Here is a 21478-nt window from a genome sequence, read left to right as displayed (position 1 = left end):
TCTCTCTCTCTATTACTAGCTAAAAATAAGCGTAAAGGGCGTTTAGCTTACAGTGATATAAAGACGATATCAAACAGATTACATTTAAATTTCAGCTATGTCACTTAGTTGTGTTACGTTTAGCTTAGATTGTGTCTGGAAGCTGTAGACTTAAAGAGCCATAATGATAAAGATGATGTTGCTATATGTTTGAGTTTAATGTGTAGCAGGATTTCTTTCCATTACAAGGTAGTGGACGAAGTACGTTGAGGTTTATATGGTCCAATTCTTATCGGATACTTCATGCAAGTGGTTGAATTCTTTTGTCATGTTTTATTCTAACAGAAATGTAGTCATGAGTTTTCAAATTGCTTCAGAATTTGTTTGTAGTTTTTATGTTCTAATATACCCTTGAGTCACAAGAACTGAGATTGTTTTGTGATGTTTTACTGTGTAAGATTAGAACTGCAAGTCATCAACAGCTCAGATGTTCTTGCTGTCTTAGGAGGCAAAGTGTGTGAACTTTTGGTCGTTTGGGGTATTTCAGTATTAGATATTGTTGTACATAAGTAATTATGGATTTTTCAATATTATTTTAGTAATGACAGGGAATGGGGTTTAAGGAATACATCTGTAAGCTCAGATTTCCCGTGGGTATTCTAGTGCTGCTCCCAGTATAATGGTGCAGATAACGGCACGAAAGGTCGCTGTTGATAGTTTCCTGATGTATATGACATGTTCAGATTTAGAGGTCTTTGTGGGAGTTGTGGGTTAGGATTGTAAATATACTCAGTAGTGTCTTTTTTAATTGTTCGTGTTCTGTATCACTGCGTAAGTCGTCATACTTGTCGTCGACTTGTGAGAGGGAATTCAATCTACAGTTCATTCACTAGATTTAAAAAATCGGTATAGCAAATTTCAACCCAGGAGATTAAAAATAACAATATATAAAACAAAGAGATACTAATATCGTATACAAACAGTAATGTTAACTCCAAGCAATTATCAACAGCAGGCTACCATAGAGGAATACACCACGCCCACTTCATAATGGCTGCCACGATCCAGCAGATAATACCTCCTCCCGCCACAAGCGAGCACAAGTCAGCTGATCTGAACGTACAATGCATTGAGAAACCCTTGACTTATATACAAACTGCACAGATTTGTAATGTTTTGTTTAAGAGAAATTTGTATGTATTTCATACTAGTAATATGTTTTATTAAGATTTAGTTGAAATCTGTACTATATTTTGATGACATTTACAATGGGTTTTATATCTAACATTATAAATATTAATGTATGATTGACATTAAAATCAGGCTATTCAGACATTTTAATTCAATTTCAATTTCAGAGGATTACTGTTATGTGCTTGTAGATACTACGTAATGATAGGTTAGTAATTGTATTGTAAAAATTTAAAAAAATATGATTAACCAATATCCTTTGTTAAAACATTGTAATTGACGGTGGATAATTTGACAGGATATTAGGATTTCAGACTTTTCCATCGTTATGTTAAAATATTATTATGTAAATGTAATATTATGTTTTGTTATCTCTTAACTAGGTGTAAAATACCCTACTCTATAAAACTAAACTTGTATAAAAATAACTACATAACATTCTTGCAAGGTAACAGTTTTACGGATTCTAGTTATTTATTGAACACCCTCGGGACAGTTCACATCGAGCTGGTAGATCCTACCAGTAGAACCTATACTGGATGCAGCAGATCTGATAATGTCCCTTGGTGAATCTCCAGAGTCAGTTCACCACTAACTGAAAATATCGAGTTTTTATATAAAGAGATAACTTGACCAATATGGATAGTATACCAATTGTTGGATTGCCTAAATCTTCCAAGTTTTTTTAAGTTCGTGTGTGTTGTTGACAAAGGTTTGATCGCAGTGATCTGAACTAATTGATACAAGCAACCAGCTTGTCCATAGTTCTAGTGTACTAGTCCTGAGTCCGGCATTTTCCACCATATTTTTGTAAATAACTTCAGCTACAGCAATAACAGTTTGTGATGTGTTGATGATCTACACCAGGCCTCACAGCTCCGGCCACAGGGAGTGACAATGTTCTCGTTATCAAGTGAGTCATTGCTTACTATTGTGTTTATCAATAACAGTTTGTGATGTGTTGATGATCTACACCAGGCCTCACAGCTCCGGCCACAGGGAAGGGGGAGTGACAATGTTCTCATTATCATTGAGTCATTGCTCACTATTCTGTTTATCCAGAGAGAAAGGCAGAATTTGGGTTTTAACTGAGACAGTTCTCACAGAATAATTGAAATGTCCTTACAGGCAGCGCCGGCGTATACACTCATTTGTATAAGATCCTGTCTCCCAGAATTTATTAGGAGGTATCTAAAACAACCCGATTTCCCACTCTTAGATTACTTTCTACTAAGAATTAAATAATAAACACATCTATAACTCTAAAGAGTTAGATTAGGTCCTTCTCTCGAATAATAATAATAATAATAATAATTCTTTATTGCAGTAAAATAATTAACAAAATTGCATTGCAAGCGTCATTTCAACATATTGATTTAAAAAATCTATACACTGAAACCTATCTTATCATAGGCACAGTCAATTCCACATACTAATGTGTGAACCTAACATATTTTATTTTGCATGTTATGGATATCAGAAAAGAATAAATAAAATAATAATAATAAAATGCTAATTTTCATCCCAGCGGCTCATCGTACACTCATCAACGGAGTTAAATGCATTTGACAACAAAAAGTGTCTTAATCGAGATTTGAACTGTTTGGGTTCATTAATTCGTTTGAGATCTCCAGGGAGCTTATTGATTAACTTGACACCCATTTCAGATGGCAAGTGTTCGAACATAGCCGTTCTATGCTGTTCATTTCTGAAGTTGTTCCTGCCTCTGGTCTCGTACTGATGGACGTCCCTGCCCTGAACCAGTTTACATTTGAATCGGCAGTACAGGGTGACGTCGAGAATATAGAGGCTGGGTAAGGTTAGAAATCCAAGCTCCCTGAAGGCACGACTCTCTGGTTTTTAATTTCGAAATTATTCGAACAGCTTTCTTTTGTGTTCTAAATACTCTGTCAAATTTTTATTTAGAACAGCTGCCCCATAGTCTCAAACCGTAGGTCAAATGTGGACGTACTATGCCAAAGTAGGCTGTTTTCAGTAAATCAAACGAGCAGAATTGTGCTACATTGCGTAAGACATAAATGCCTGAGGCAACCTTTGAGCAAACTCTGTCAATGTGGTCGCTCCAGGTCAGTCCCCGGTCCAGGTACATCCCCAGAAACTTGGTGGATTCGGCTTCATCTAAGATAGCTACATCCGCCATCACAATTGGTCTATATTCGTCTTCTTGTTGACGGAGACAAAATTTCATTACGTTAGTTTTTAGATTTATCTTTGAAAAGTGCTCAATGCACGCATTTAGTTCAATAACTTTGATCTCAAGATCTTGTTTCGTACTTGATCTGATCCAGAGAGTCGTATCGTCCGCATATTGAATCACCTCTCCATTTTTAATTTATGAATTCAATCTGCTGACGTAAATGAGAAAAAGTATGTGCCCCAAAATTGAACCCTGTACTGCATTTTTACTTTGCCTAATATGCTGTTCGCGATCTGCACACACTGCTCTCTGCCACTGAGGTATGACGAAAGCCATATGCGGCTGACCTCGGACACTATATGTTTATAACTGATGCAACAGTGTCCCATGATGCACACAGTCAAAGGCCTTTGAAAGGTCGAGAAATATGCTGAGCACTTGTTCTCGCCTCTCCAAGCCATCAACAACACAGTCAATGAGTTTTGTTACAGCATCAATCGTCGATTTGTTTTTCCTGAATCTGTACTGTTCAGGGTTAAGAATTTCAAACTGTTCAAGAAAACCTTCAAGCTTTCTAATGAAAACCTTATCAAAAATTTGGCTCATGACTGGAAGAATGGAAACAGGACAGTAATTACTTGCAATGCAAGGATCGTCCTTTTTAAAGACCGGAACCACTCTTGCTGTCTTGAAAGCTGAAGGGAAAACGCCTTGGGCAAAGGATAGATTTATAAATTTAGTAAGTGGTGTCAAGATGTGCTAGAAGCAACGCTTGATTAGCCACACTGACCTTCCGTTGATGTCGCTGGACTTCTTCGGCTTGAAGTCTCTCAAGACGACTGCCATCTCCACCTCCCCCACAAGAAACAGAACCATGGAAGAGACCGGTCTCACTACTACATTTTCTACAAGATTTTCACAAATGAAAGATGTGCTTGGTATACAGCCACAGTCGAAAATAATTATTAAATTCGCTAGCTACTAGAAATTGGTCGTCTGTTAATTTACCGTCAATTTTTAGTTTCGGAATTGATCGTTTTGTGTATTTTGTTTGTGATGTAATGCTTTTTATTACTTCCACGCACTTTTTTAAAAATTTTCTGCGGTTTCCAATTTTTGTTCAACATCCCGTGATTTAGCGGCTTTTTTCCTTGCAATAATTTAGTTTAAATGTTTTATAAAAATCCTTGAAGTTTTCGTTATTTGATTTTAAAAAATTGAATGGTAAAATTTTAGCTTTTCTCTCAAGTAGAGATTATCCTGAATAATCCAGGTATTACTCTTCCTATGAGATCGCTCCTGTATCATTCTATATGGGCAAGTAATATTTAGGTAATAAATAAGGCAGTCATTGAACGCAGTGAATGCTTCCTCTACGTGATCAAAAGCATCCACAAATGACCAAGATTCTCTTTGGAGGAATCTGTTGAGAATTTAAATGTTTTAATTTTTTAAATCTCTTATAAATTTTGCTGAAGAGGGTTCGTATTTAGGATTGAATTGTTTTATTACAGTCTCCTGTGCGAAATGGTCAGAGATGGCCGCGTCGAGAACAGTAACAGAGACGCCTGGAAAGTTTGTGATGACGTTGTCGATGGCCGCACTCGACCTGGCAGTCACTCGATTTGGTGTGCTCATGGACCAGACTAAGTCAAAAGAAGTGAGAACATCGCGAAACCGCTGGGTTTGAGTGTTGGTGTGGTCTATTACATCAATGTTAAAATCACCAGTGATAATGAATTTCAATGCCTTGGAAATTAACAAATTTAGAAGGGACTCGAATTGTTCAAAATGTTGTGAAGCATCCGTTCGGGGATCTATATACGCCAATTATTACAAGTTTTCCAGAAAAATTTAGACTGTTTTGTATACCTTCCGCGTCAAAGTCCAACTCACTAGTGTGGTCAACTCTGAAGGGTTGGAATACCAGTTTCGATTTGACAAAAATTGCCACACCTCCCCCTTTGTATTGCGTTCGATTCAATATAGTTACCAATTGATAATTGTAAATTCTGAACAGAGAAGCATTTTCACGTGTTAAACCATGCTCAGAGATAGTAAAAATATCAGGTTGTAGTTCATCTGCCATGAGCGACAGCTCCTCAATTTTGTTGGATGCAATCTGTGCATTTTGATGCAACACTGAAAGTGTTTGTAAAGAATTTAGAATTTTGTTGTTAAATTTTGATTTGAAATTCGAAAAATGTTTTTCAGTGTCCAGTACTCATTTCCCTAGGTTACTGTCGTAGTCTTTAGGGGTGGAACGTTTTTGTTCTTTTTCACAATATTCTTCGTCGTCTTGACCGCGTCAGCAAACGTCTCGTATGGCAGCGTGCGAGGCTCGGTTACGCCAGCCGACGAAGACTGCCGGCTGGCAGAGGATTGTCTTCGGTTGTCTATAGGAGGCGAAGACGGCGCTGCACCAGGAATGTGACCCAGATCCTGCATGCAATGTATCCGGTGCTTTGCCAAGAGTCGCTTACTTTTGGTTTTCAAATGCATTCCGTGTCTTGTAAATGCATCCCTTCCAATAAGATTGACGTCTAACACCACTGCCCCACTATGCCTAGCGCACAATTCTTCAATATAGGCGTTGACTAGTTCCGTCTCCTTATTTATTGGATGGTCAGTTGGCAGGTCGTGTCGGTGGGGCAGAGTTGAGACAATCACCTTAGCAGTTTTCAGCTTGGCAGTGATGCAGAGCTCCAAATACCTATAAATATTGTTCTGATGCCGAGCTGCAAGATCGTTAGTCCCCGCTATGATAACATAGCAACTGCCAGGTGGAGGGGTAGCATCAGTTTTGCTTCCGGCCTGCAGGCTCCTTCCACTGTAGTATCCCTGGTCACCATGCTTTGAACAAGTTCGGCAATATCACGGCCATGGCTATCACCGTGATGCTTTTGGTGTAAAAATGGGTTGATGAGCGTTCTTCCTCGGAGCTGTATTCGTTCGCCGCTCGAGTTTCGGTCGTTTATAATTTTTATTTTTGTTTCCACCTTCCTGGAAATCAGTCTTCAGAGCAGTAAACCTGTTATTATTTGGAGTGGTATTCCTTTACCACGCTGCACCGTCGACTCTGATCCACCATCCTCCCCCCCCACACTTGCCACACCTTGTCCCCCTCAGAGTCCGCAGCTCGGCCTTAAGCACCTCCACCGTGGTCCTCAGGTTGTTGATATCAGCAAGGCCATTTACACACTGCTCATCCATACAGCTAGCTGGAAAATGACACTGCGTCCCGAAGTCAGCCTTTGACGCACGAGGTGTCATGACAGACTGTGGAGAGTTTACAACAAATATTTGGTCTGTGTACTGCAACAGTCGCTTATCGTTTTCTATTGTATGGTCTATGATATGACGTAGTTGTTCTTTTACTACAGCTTAGGCAGCTTGGCGTTGCCTACTGTCATTGTCTTATAGTTGGAGCCCGCTTTTAATGAAGCACTGAAATTTTTCCCTAGAAAATCCATGATATATCTCCGTTTTTTAAAACTCTGTGTAGTCTGAATTAGTATTCATTGTACAATAGACAAGGTTTCCCTCGTTTAGTTTCTTCAATTTTGAAAGACATTGAGTTGAATGTATGTAAAAATACTATTGAATAAATAATTAAATAAATTAGTAAACAATAATTAGCATTAACAGATTTAACAATACATATTTAACAATAAAAAATTTTATAACAACGAATTTAACAATAATAAATTAAAAAAAAAACTAATTTTACAATATAACAGTAATAAAAATAATTAAAAATATTATATTAAAATAATAACAGGCAATAATATTAACAATACGAAAAAAAGAAATAGAAAAAAGTCACGAACACAACTCAAATTAGATAAAATTCTTATTACATTTAATAAAATAGTCCTTTGGTATTAAGCAAAAAGGTTAGATCGACTCTAGGGTTCGATCCGTGTAGGCAGAGGTCATAGATGGTCTACGAGTGTACAATGTAGGCAGTAGTACATAGGTTGTGTATTCTGCAGAAAAACAAAGCGAAGGCACGTTGTAGGTTGCTCTGCAGCTCAGGTTAGCACAATAGTGAGGTTATATGCAGAACACAGTACATACCGTCAATGTCCGTTTTACTGCAATTAGTGCAATGTTTAAAGTGTCCGCAGTCTTATCAGAACCATAATGCACATCACAAACTAAGAGTTAAAATTGTTCAACACGAAAAAAATTAATTTAAACCGGAGACATACAAACTACGTGTAGATCATTGGCGCATGCGTATCTGAATGTAAATATAATTTCATACAAATTATTTTCTGGCTACGTTCTTGTCTGAAAATGTCTCGAAAGGTTAAATAATCAAAAATCATTATATAGCAAAGTTAATAGGAACATGAACAGAGTAAAATATAAATAGCATGAATGAGTGTTGTACGAAGCACAATTGATTTTAAACAATATTAAATTATAAGCAGTTACGTAGTAAAAAACCAACATGAAGGTGATCGGAGTTATAATAAACAATGAAGTTATATAGAAAGAAAGAGTTTACCTTGCATTGAAATACGGTCGAAGTTTGTAATTGTACTATTACTTTCACGTTCTCACCCTAGTATTCAGGAAGTATACACTGTGGCTGTAATAGAGACCCTAAAGAAATGGACAGGCTGTAGTTTAAAGCATTCTACATTTAAGAAGCTTCTGTGTGGGTAATAAAATGATAAGTACGTGTATCTCTACTGTGTCCACAATCATTGGAAATAATGTTTTGTTAATAATTACAAAGAGATTTTTTTGCCACAGTTACTTAAATTACCTGCTCAGATCGAGTAAAAAATATAATAACATTATTTTGGTCATTTTTAGAAACAATCATTGCTAATGAAAAATGAATTTGGAAGTATTATATAATTAGGTCCAAAGAAATGCATTAACATTTAAAGACGTTTGGAAAGTAGTCATATAACAGATTACTAGAAAAAAATTATGTTTTTTTTTTTCAGAAATTTATTGAAAAGTGCAATTTTCTTAAATCATAGCCATAAATCTTAAAAGACATTCCAATTCCTTAAAATTTAAATAATTTAGATGTCCCATTACATATTTTATCGTCAGACTTTGGCCTGATTATAAAATATTCTAAGGTACCTAAGAGATAATGGGTGTGCTAAGATTTGCACTAGTGAAAACATCTATACAATATATCAAACAACAGCAATAATAATATTACAATGGGTTCTTTTATTATATATAAAGATAGAAATTCATCTTTTGACAACAATTTCTACTACTATTACCGGTACTAATTTTTATGTGAATTGCTAATATTATAGTGGTCTATTACTTACACATATTGTAGTTAGATTGAGACTATGTTTATTTACACTAATATTTTTACATTTTAGACCTGCTAGACCTAAGTATACACAGTTTACATGTTCTATGCACAAATCACTTCACCAGGCTGTCAGAGGCTGTAACAATATTATAGCTTTGTCATAGGAGATAAGCTGCAGCTCCAAATATCTTTAAGACACTCACAGACGTGAAAAAATATCAACCGATAGTTTTGATTTTGTTTTCGGTAATTTAAAACCACAAGAAACTTACCACAACCAAAGAGACTACAATAGAAAATAGTGATACGCCTTTACAGCGTCATAATAAGATATAAGAGAGAGTACTATTGGGTTATGTACCATATTATCTTTTTTGTTTATCTCAAAAACCGCTACTTATACATACATGTTCTGATATCAGTTGTTCTCTAGTATAGTGTTGTTTTGTACACTATTAAGGTTTGGATCAGTTACGTAATGTGGAGATGTTATAATGGTTTCCAGATGTTATTTTATATTCAACCGTGTTAGTTTAACAAATAGAGCATTGTATCCTCTACAGGACTGGTAGTGGTTTCTAAGGATGTTTTTTATACGTGACTTTTAATGTAAGTAAAGTGTGGGATGGAACTACTTATGAGTTCAGAATCTTTTTTAAACAAAAACGTATAACATAACTGATATATCTCTTGTAGAAGCGTTTCAAGTATACTCAGATACCTGACTCTTGTCTTGTTGTTTTAGATCAGCTAGCAAATATGTCCGTCTTATTCAGAGAATTAATAGTGCAATTAAATCAGGGTGCATAAATAATTTAAGGTGCAATTAAATTATTTTAGTGGATAAATAATCCCGCTCATTAGTCTGTAAAATTAAAAACTTAAAATAACTAATGAATATGGGTATCTAACAGGGATTGAAACAGTTTTTTTTAATTGATTTTCAGGAAGTGATATACCAATTCGTTAAGTATTGTAATAAGTATTGACATATTTCGTTATGTAATATAAAACGTTATTATTTTAAATTCAAGTTCACATTGACGTATTAGGAAAACAATATTCTTAAATGGGCAGTGTAATACAAACATAATTAATAAGTGTTTACTTTAACAAACTTTGACTAGATTAGTTTAATATACTTACATAAACCAGTAATTATATTTAACATTTAGCAAATTAAGTTTAAAAAATTTAGTACCTAGTTTAATACAGGTATAATTAACAAAATCATTATTAATACGCAATATTGTTTAAGGCTTTAAAACATTTATGACAGCAACAATTCTATTATTTCTATTCAAAGAACGATTGTGATATGGTATGCTGATATCGTATTGTTATGTACTAAGTGTCCTCTGCGATGGACGGAGAAGAATCAGTTTCGCTGTTTGAATAACTTACAATGTGGTCGTGTTATATTTTATAAGTATGTGAATATGTAAAGGAAAGTAATTTATATATTTGTAACTTTTATTATTTTAATGTGCGTCTTAGTGTTATTTCATTTATGTGCTATATCATCGCAGAAGGTAAAGTAAAATAATTTTATATATAATGCATTAAATTTATTAATAAGAATAACGATTTTTAGGATGGGATTTTGCAAAAACTTCCCTAGGCATAATACTGTGTGGTATGGAGTAAAAGAATGTGACGTTGCTTTGGTATTGACTTTTAGTACAATCAAAACATGATAAATACGGGCCGATCATCGTCAATAATGTTTTGATAACATACCATATCTCGGACGTCATTGGTACGTGACTCATGTATATGTTATTAGATTTTTCATGTAGATACTTCCAAGGTGTGTTCGGTTGATGGTTGGCGACAGACTCTATAATTAAATATGGCTAGTCAAGTATACCATCCTTGTCCTTCACTACTAATGCGTTAACAACAAAACACCATTATCTTATTGTTAGTCTCCAGATATTATATTCATATCAGATATTTCGCAACATATATTATTTATAAAATAATATAAATGTCTGATGTTGTATGTTAGTAATATTATTTCTATTTTCAGGAAACTAAAAGTTATTATATTTTAATATTTTGTTTAATAGGACAAACATCTAATAAAAGCTCTCTAATCTCATTTTAAGCAACAAATTGTAATTACACCGATAGTTTTTATTTGCCTGACTGTAAAATGGCTGTGTTTTTATAGTTTTGTTCAAAATTAATACGATGTAAAATAAACAACTGACATAATGTGGAGTGATAAAATCGATACATGTCGTACAATTATCTCCCTTAGCACATTCAGATGTTTCTGAAAACAAGACTAATATATATATATATATATAAAACGCAATATGATATATATATATATATATATATATATATCTCATATATCTCAAGGTTACTAAGCATTATAGACTATATTAGTACCATAAATTAGTTAAAACGAGTTTTATGAGTTACTATTACTTAGTACAAGTATGTTTTTGCTCATTATTACAATACTGTAAGGACATTAACTGTGTTATGAGGGATAAACAATGGTATGAACCAGATATCAGAAAATATGTGCAATAACTTTACTCTCTTTTCTAATTAAAAAAAATCTAAAACTCTGAATAGAGAGGGCTCGAACAAATTATTTTAATTATGCATTTGTTACAACAAATTTTTTTAAAGCTCACGAACACAGTTTATATGGATCACTGTCAGTAATTTCATTTTATAACTGTTATAAAGCTAATTTACTTGGTTAAACGTGCTAAAATGCTATAATCCTGTTAAAATGTTGCCAAGCTTCATTAACATTCACTTTACAGTAAAAGTGATCCAATAGTTAGGGATTTTTAATACACATAAAAATACGCAAAAGGTTTTTTATGCATGTATGTCCTATAACCTTTAGTTCTTCGTTTATCTGTCTGTATGTGTTTTTTATCAAACATTTTGAACAAGTTAAGACAAAACTTATAGAATATAACAGTTACCCATTTGAAAGTGTCGGACGTGCAATTTTTAACATTGTTGTACTCAGAACAGATGTTTATTTAAGTTATTAAAAGTTGTTTATGTTTCTGATATTGTTGGCATTTACTCTACTAAATAAAAGAACCTCTTTCTTCTGTACTGAAAAATATGTTTTACTGTATGTTCATTCCAAGTACTTTAGTGGATTGTTTATTTTAATTATTAATAATGTGGTTTATTGTTTGTTTCAAATAGTAAGTGTTTGTGATTAAGTTTATTTTCCTTAGTAACAAGGAATGGCAAATAATGAAATTAAAAATTTTACCAACTCTAACATTGCAGATATACAACTAATATAGGGCCTTGCTAATTGAATTAGTTCAGAAGAGAAAATACTGTATTCGAAATGTTATCCTAATCGTGTGATAACTTGCAAAACACTTTTTCAAATAGTCATCAACCACTTTCAGAGACAGAAAATCTTACCAACAAAACAGGTAACTCAGAGGAAATTGTTTAATATGAACTGCTTAATTGGAAGAATCCATATTAGATGTCATATCAGACCACCCCAACTAATATAATAGAGGACTAGATTTGCAGTTCAATGTTTGCAATATAATATAGTCTACATTCTACTACATTAACAACATTATCGCCTGACCACGTAGAGATATTTTACTCACGGTTACCTCATGATTATCAACCTCGAATCCAGGAACCAGTAGATAACATTCATTCGGATAAAAATCAACCACAGAAAAAACACAAACATTTTATACTTAATTAATTTTATTTTTTGTTTAATTTACTTTTTAAGTTTTATATGCTTAAACTGTGTAAAATCTTTTTATGGACTTATAAACGACTTGATAAACAACTTTGTACTGACATATAAACATGAATTGCAATTTATATGAGTGAATTTAAATGTTTAACAACTAACAATGCGTTTTTAATATAACGTAATACTTTTGTCTGTATAATATAATGTCATACAAATTCATATTTTTTCTTAATCTTATATTTTTAAATAATATATCAGGATAGGTAATACTAAATTTACTGTTTATTTATACTTAATTTTATTTCTAAGTTTACTTTTACTATATACTTATAGTGCAATGATTATATCACCGTCCTAATTTATGGAATTTAATTAATGTATTTAATCTTCTCAACCTCCTGGAAATTTTAAATATAATTTTTTCTATACTCATTAGTATAGCTCATTAACTTAGAGCTTTAAAGTGATATAGTTCATCATTGTTATGATCGTTAGATATCATAAAATTGTCTGTTTTTTTCTTTTGTATATATCTATTTCTGGAATCTGGTTTTTATAATATGTTGTATGGATGAAAGTGTGAGTGTGTGCGTATACAGGAGCTCCTGCCGGTTCAGCTTGTGTACGGTTGCCTGGTCGGCCGTGTCCTGCCGCTGCTACCAGCTGATCCATTTCAGCGGATTCGCGCGGTGACGACCGCGGTTTTGGGCCGGCCCTTTCTTCCCTTTCTTTAAATATGATCTCAACAGCTCAGCTCCTGCCCTCAACAATGTCTCCTGATCAGAAACTCTTTAAAGCTGCTCATATTAACGCTCCATCACTACCTAGACATATAGACGAAATCAGAGACATTTTCGGCCATTATACATTTGACATTATTGGCGTATCAGAATCATGGCTTAAGCCGAGTGTTTCGTCAAGTGAGGTGGCCCTCTCTGGCTATGTGCTGCTGATAAATTACAGAATTCTAAAGATTGGTGGCGGTGTTGCAGTTTATGTCAGAGAGGGTCTGAGGTGTAGGCTTTTGTCCGCATCTCCCTCTGAAAACTCGGCAAGACCTGAGTTCATGTTCATTGAAATTGGTTTATCTGTATCAGATGTTCTATAGATCGGTGTGTGCTATCGTCCTCCAAGAATAGGTCATCTGATACACTTCGAAAATGCTCTCTTACACCACTTGCCGGGCTACAGTCGAGTCTTGATCATGGGCGACTTTAAAACAAAATAAAACTATAGATTATAATAATAGGCAACTGATAACAATGTTCCACTCCACTAAGCTGACTTTACTGCCACTAAGCCCGACACATGACACTGCCGAGTCGGACACCCTTCTGGACCTTCTAGTTGTTACTGACCCCTCTGACGTGACGCATTTAAGGCAGCTTTTAACAATTACAGCAGTTTCACGTCACGATCTTGTGTACCGTGTTATCAAGGTTATCAAAGTTCAAAAGCCAAAAATTAAATGTATTAAATACAGAGATTTTAAAAACATGGACGAAGCCTCTTTTATGTATGATGTTTATTCGTCCCCATGGTAGAATCTACAGACATTGCAATCTATCGATGACATAGTTGAATCGTTTAACGCCACCATTCTGGGGCTATACGATAAAATGCACCAGTTGTTACCTAACGCATAACAAATTGGCGCCCAGTGCCTTGTATCACGTGTGAAATTCTTAGCTTGACGGCTGAACGTTATTCCCTGTATAGGAGAGCTCGACGAGCCCGTGATCCCGTTTTAATGGTTCAATATCGACACATTAGGAATACAGTCAATCAACTTCTACGAAATTCCAGACTGAGATACACACGTAAATTGTTTGAAAAGAAACATTCATCTAGTGATTTGTGGCGCTATGTTAGGAAACTTGGTTTGGCAAAGACCGCGCTTATCCTCTGATCTAATTACCCTTAAATGATCTTAATAACTATTTTGTTTTATGTTGTCAGACTGTCAATACAAACCAAGTTACGGATTATGTTAATGAACTTCTAAATATGCCTATCAATCAGCACGAATTTATTTTCAAACCTGTAACGCAATCGGATGTTTTGAAAGCCATTCGCCATATTGGCAGTAATGCTGAAAGGTCTGATGGCATTAAAATCCAATTAATAAAAAACATTCTTTTCGCAACTCTCCCAATAATCACATACATTTTCACAATGTCAATGAGACATGGTATTTTCCCTTCATTTTAGAAACATCTTCAAGTCAATTATATTGTAATGCAAAAAATAGTGTTCGAAAGTGAAATTGACAAACTTCAATCTCTTGTGAGTAACTGCCAACGTCAATACTAACCAATAAATTAACAAGGTTAGACTGGCACATAACAAAATACCACGTTGACGCAACTGCGGACCGCCGCGTCTTATCAGTCTTCTACAATTATTACCGTCCTTCTCTTCTCATTTGATAGCAGAGAAGGATCCGTCTTGTATTCCTGGACTAAAGATCACGAGATCGATTCCCACATGAGGCATTATATTTTTGCCATAAAGTTTATTTATCATCAAAGGTACCGTATATCATTGTAATTAAAAATTTAACCTTTTTTAATATTCTACAAATTTTTATTTATTGTACATCTTTATTTTTAAAATGTATTTTAAATATTAAATTATTTATTTATGTCAAATATGTCTTTTACAACAGAACAAACGAAGACTGGTAAAACCATGTGTAGTTTTCAATAATTATAAATACAGACAAAGCAGAACTCTAAAAACCGGTGGGGTGTCCTGGCGCTGTGTAGGTAAAAATTGTGGTGCATCGATAAGAACTGATGCAAATACGACGAGAGTGACTATGTCCAACCAGAAACACAGCGGACAACATCCAGTTACCATGCGTCTTCTCTCATCGCCACTATTGAATTCCCGTTTAGCGAATTCGTCTTCTACCGCTCCTGGGTCCACCGCGCTGTCTACTCCCACCGCGTCGCCTGCATCCGCCACATCACCTGCTGCACCTACCCCGGCCGCTGTTGCGCCCGCCGCACCACCTGTGTGCTCCACTCCCTGTACCGACTCTGCACTTGCTGCTACTCCATCTGCCATACGCGATCCAACTGTGGCTGGAGACGAAGCTAATGAGACCTCTCATCTTAACAATGAGATCGAGCGCTTGAAACACGAATACAAGATGCTCCTGTACCATACCATTGATTCAGATTCCCGGCTACTTCAGTTTACGGATCACATTTTCAAAGTAAACACCTCGTCACGTATCGACCAGACCGCGCGCGTTTCCACGACAGTAGAGTGTGGTGTACAGTGTGAACCGCTTCTTGACGAACAGGAGTTTTCAGCACTCAGTTGTAGCAACTCGAATTTGCAACATATTATTTTGGGGCAATCTACAGAGTGCTCGGGCAATAAATGCACCGAAAACGCCGAACTTCTGAGCAGGCTACAAATTTCAATTGAAGTGTTAGAAGCCGAGAACTAATGTTTAAAACGGCAGCTGAGAACCTGTGAGTGCGCGGATTCCAAACGCTCACAGACTTTTACTAAAGTGTAAAATAAAAAAACACACACTCCATTTCCACACATAATAAATTTAATATATTAACTTCTGAAAATAAAAAACCGTCTGATTCTAAGCCACATGTAAATACTAAATAAAAAATAAAAGCACCACAAGCAACACATACTTTTAAGTCATGCCGGAAACCTCCTGAGCCACGCCACACTATCTTCATCAGAGGTAATAGCCACGCTAGATACATCGCGGGACTAGTGGGGGAACGAATAAGCTCTTCAACTTTAGTTAGAGGAGTCTGCATGCCCGGCGCCCGACTGCTTGACGTCATCGGCTCTGGCCGTCATCGTGTGAGTCCGGACCTAGCTGCGAGGTATTGATCGCCGGCACCACTGACATGGCAATCGGTGAACAGCTTAACATTTATCGCCATTTGGAGATTTACATCGTAGCCAAACCGCCCAGCCGGAAACTGGTCCTTGCTACCCTGCCGCACCGCCACGACCTGGATCCGAACCACCCCATCCACGGAGATACCGCGCTCGTGAACGCCTTTATCGAGGAAATGGCTGCACGTTACATAATCCAGGTGCTGAATTTTGATGGCATAAGTCGAAGGTAATTCACGAGGCACGGTCAGCACTTGTGTATGCGGGGTAAACGGCAGCTAACAGGGGCAATAGTACAGAGTCTCATTGCCATGGAATTAACATCCTTGAGAGCCCAGGAATGTCCTACATCAGTCGACACGCCAGTCTCCACGACTGCAAATTCTGTCCCCTAGGAATCAGCCGTCTCGTGCCGGCGATCTCCGACGTACCAACACATCTCTTATGCTGAGGCCGTCATGGGATTACCTACTCCAACTCCAAGCAGTGACAAAAGACTGCCTTCTGATTTAAAAAAACTTGCTGCTACCGAATTCCACAAATCTGTCATAGAAGTGATTTTAGATCCAGCTTCAACATATCACCAAACTAGATCTAAATGTTTTTAGCCCTCACAACACGAAAATTCAAAATTCCAACATTCTAAAATTAAATTAATTCACCAAAACGCTCAGATTGCATCAAATAAGACTGATGAACTGGCGCTATTATGTGAAGAATTGAATCCTGACGTGTTCGTAGTCTCGGAACACGGATTCAGGCCTGAAGCAATACACCTTTTCAAAATTCCAAATTTGGATTTGGCAACACATTTCTGCCGAAACTCTGTCAAGGGGGGTGGTGTGGCAATTTTTGTTAAACAGTCCTCAACATTCAAGACATTTAAAACCAACAATTGATCTGGATTTTGAGTCTGCAGGTATCAAAATCACTGCAAACTCACTTGAAAAAGTCGTTGTTATTGGGCTATACAGATCGCCCAATGGCAACAGCAATTCTTTCTTTGAAAAATTTAAAAAACTTCTAAATTCTTTTTTTCGAAATTCTACAAAATTTTTATTATTGGTGATTTTAACATCAATGTAATGGACCATACTGACCCTCTTACCCAGCGGCTTCGCGATGTTCTTATTTCCTTCAATCTAAATTTGTCCGTGAATTCTCCTACACGAGTGACCGCTACGACAAGCACTTCCATACATAATGTGATTAATTACATTCCAGGCACAACAGTCTCTGTTGTGGACACGGCTATCTCTGACCATTTCGCACTGGAGGCCTTGGTTCGTGGGTGTAAACTGGATATTCAATGTCCAAAACTAAAAATCATGAGGTCACTTAAACATCAGGATATATGCTTGCTGAATACATACCTGAGTAACGAGTCTTGGGCATTTTTAGACGAGTTCGAAAGTGTCGATGACATGTATCAGGCATTCAGCAATGGCTTTAACTATTATTTGGACATTGCTTGTCCTTTCCAAAAAATCAAAATTAACCTCAAACAAAAACAAAACTCCTGGTTGACCAAAGGAATACTTGTATCTCGAAAAAGCTTAAATTCTTTCATAAAATATTCACTCAAACTAAACATGAAAATTTCAAAAACTTTTTCAGAACATTCCGGAGAATTTACAGAAAAGTCTTACGGGCTGCCAAGGCCAATGATGTTAATAAAGCCCTGGATACCTGTGAAAACTTTTCAAAAACAGCCTGGAAAACTATAAACGATTCGTCTTGAGATACAAGTTTGAAAAACATACTAAATCAATTGCTATAAAAATTGGAGACAAAATTGTTCAAAATAAATCACAAGATTCCAATAAATTTAATAAATACTTCTCTTCTGTCGGTTTGGTTAATTCGTCGCTCTGAGAACACCAACCTTGCGAAATGTTAAAATTCCAGTTGCATCAATGGCCTTGGCCCCTGTGTGTTTGGAGGAGGTGGCGCGTGTTGTGCAGAAGCTGAACCCAAAGAAATCATGTGATGCCAGTGGAGTATCGGTGTGGCTTATCAAACGCTGCTTTAGGCATATTTTGAGACCACTAACAAAACTGATCAATCTCTCATTTGACACTGTAAATTTTTCATCTCTTTTAAAAACCGCTAAAGTCATTCCAGTCTTCAAAAAGGACGACCCCTGCTTAAAAAGCAACTACTGTCCTATTTCGATCCTTCCAGTGTTCAGCAAAATCTTTGAAATAGTTTTCTATGAAAGAATCGTAAGCTTTCTAGAATACAACGAAATTCTGAACCCTGAACAATTTGGATTTAGAAAAAACAAATCCACAATTGATGCAGTAAATAATCTTGTAGAACATTTTGTCGATGGTTTAGAGAAACGAGAGTACGTGCTTAGCGTATTTATCGACCATTCTAAAGCTTTTGACTGCGTACACCATGAGCCACTGTTGTACCAGCTAGATAAATGTGGCGTCCGGGGCCTCCCGCACTTATGGCTCACTTCTTACCTCAAGGATCGAGACCAGTGCGTAGAAATTTCAAATATTGTTTCTGAAAAAATCAAAATGGCTCATGGTGTCCCTCAGGATTCAATCCTCGGGCCCCTTTTATTTCTGATATACGTCGGCAGATTGAATTCAGTAATCCACCATGGGAAACTTATTCAGTATGCTGACGACACGACTCTCTGCTTCAAAAATAAATCTCTCAAAGATTTGGAGATCACATCACTCACAGAATTAAATTGAGTTATATAGTTCTTTTCGGAAATAAATTTGAAAACCAACCAGTCGAAATCAAATGTTGTTCATTTCTCTCTCCGACAACCAGATGCAGAGCAGCCTGCTGTTTTTGTGGATGAGGGCCTTTTATAGGAAACTCATTCCATGACGTTTTTGGGGATGCTCCTTGTTAGGGGACTGACCTGGAACGATCATAACGTATGTGCTAAGGCCTCCTCAGGCATATTTGCACTGCAAAAACTAGCAATGTACTGTTCCCCAAGAGTTTTAAAGATGGCTTATTATGGCCTTATCCATGCAAATTTAGCGTATCCAATAAGACTCTGGGGAGGTTGTTCCAAAAGCAAAATGGAGAGAGTTTTTAAGCTCCAAAAAAAAAGCCGTAAGATTAATTGGAAAGTTAAACTTTAAAGAGTCGTGCATGGAATCTTTCAGGGAGTTGGGATTGCTGACTTTACCCTGCCTCTATATTTCTGATCATGTAATGCTTCTCCAAGTGTGTCTTGGTTCGTGGCAGGGAAGTTCACCAATATGAAACTAGAGGCAGGGACAACTTCAGAACACAGCAACAAAGATTGACGTTGTCTCAACACCTCCCGCAACAAGTTGGTGTCAGACTAATCAACAAGCTCCCTGAAAATGTGAAAAATTCAAAACAACACAAATCAATTTAAAACTCGTCTGAAGCACCTTCTGGTGTCTAAAGCGTTTTATTATGTTGAAGAATTCATGATGAGCCGCTGGGAAATTTAAAAATATAAATTTAAAATCAAAATTCAACAGCTGGATCTGATGTCGGAATGTATGTGTCTGTATGAATGTTTAAAATGTATGTCTCACTGATTGAAAACGTGTGCATGATTTCTTTTTCAAAATGTGTTAAAGTTGACGATTGCAATACAATTCCAGAAATGTTTTCAATGCAATAAAGATATTATTGTTACAGATTGCTTTTCAAATTGCATCTCAACTCTTCTCTCAATTTGACGTTTTATCTTAATTCCTTTATTAATTGAAGAATTTCCATTTTATAACCAGAAGATTAATGGGTGGAATTACAGTCAGCAACAAAACAACAAGATCTGAAATTTTAAGATAAGTGGAGATTATCCTCTGATCTCCATAAACTATCCTTCTGAAATCCTTTTTTAGTGATCCGTCAACTTTTTACAATTTTAAATTCATTCCACACCAAGTTATCTTTCCGATTTTCCGACTCTCTTCACTGTATTGCTCAAGGCAATGAGTCCCTAAAGTATCTCTACATTAGAATTGAAGAGACTTATTAGTTAGAAGATTTAAGTTAAATAATTGAAGTATTGTTGACACCACTATATATAATATCCTATTTAGTACTGCATAACATTCAAATATGCAAATAGTTTTATATTCTATGTTGTTTCCCTTCCTCAAGTTCTTAAAAACTATTGTTTCTAGGCCTATTTCTAATACCTTAAGACTTGTAAGAAGGCTTCAAATCTGGCTTGTTTATACCTTCTAGTTCAACCTACACTTGATAAAGCAAAAACCAATGTTACACTTTTAACTGCGCAACTCTATGGATATTCAAGAGCAGCACTACCAGCACATTTCTGTATTTATGGGGATGCAAGAATGGATGGATAGGTCTTGTCTACTTAGTAGGATGAATTATGGATTGGGTGGAGCTCCCTTAGTATTAAAGGATGTTGATTTACCCTACCCAAAGACTGTGGAACAGAGCTGTATTGTATCAAGAAACTTACGGTTAGATCGGCTGCATGTGGCCTACCAAGCTGTAGGAGCATAAATTATGGCGGATCTTAAAACAGAAAATAGCCATAAATACTACCCTTATTTACCTTTCTTTGATGACTGAACCATTATTTTTTTCTGTAAGTAAATTTAATCAAGAGTGCTTAAATATTTTGCATATGATTGTAGAACTCATGGAGATGTCTCACTTTAAAAATATAATCAATACGTACTGAGTGGCTTTTAGTTTTTTATACGTTTATTGGTTATTATAATAATTCAGAAATGTACTATACTTAAAAAATTCAATTTAAAAAATATACACTTAAAATAATTAATTAATGTAGCAATGGATATTAATCTTTAAACTACCATAGCTTCTATAAAATACAACAATAAGGGTTTAAAGGTTGTACTTTGCTTGACCTCAATATTCTTCTCACGGGTTATTTAATTACTGCCTAATCTTAAACTGTTAAACCCTTTACTTTAATCTAAGATAATAAACTTACGTGTATGATGTCATTACTAACATGTAAGTTTAAATCAGCGCTTTGTTTTCACTGGAGATTGTATCCACAGTTGGGTTTCAATAAATCATAACTCTAGGTTAAAAATTATCCTTTATATATGTCATAACGAATGTCTATTCGTCTATCTAATCTATTTTTAAACAAATTTTAACGATTAACTTTTGTGATTTTATTTGCCTTTAAATTTACCAAAAAACATCCTAATTTGTGGTTTCTGGTGGAGATAAGGGTTAGTTAGTCATACATGTATAAAGTTAATGTTTT

Source organism: Homalodisca vitripennis, chromosome X, assembly GCF_021130785.1.
Source record: "Homalodisca vitripennis isolate AUS2020 chromosome X, UT_GWSS_2.1, whole genome shotgun sequence".
Classification (NCBI taxonomy): domain Eukaryota; kingdom Metazoa; phylum Arthropoda; class Insecta; order Hemiptera; family Cicadellidae; genus Homalodisca; species Homalodisca vitripennis.
This window is presented reverse-complemented; position numbering follows the sequence as displayed.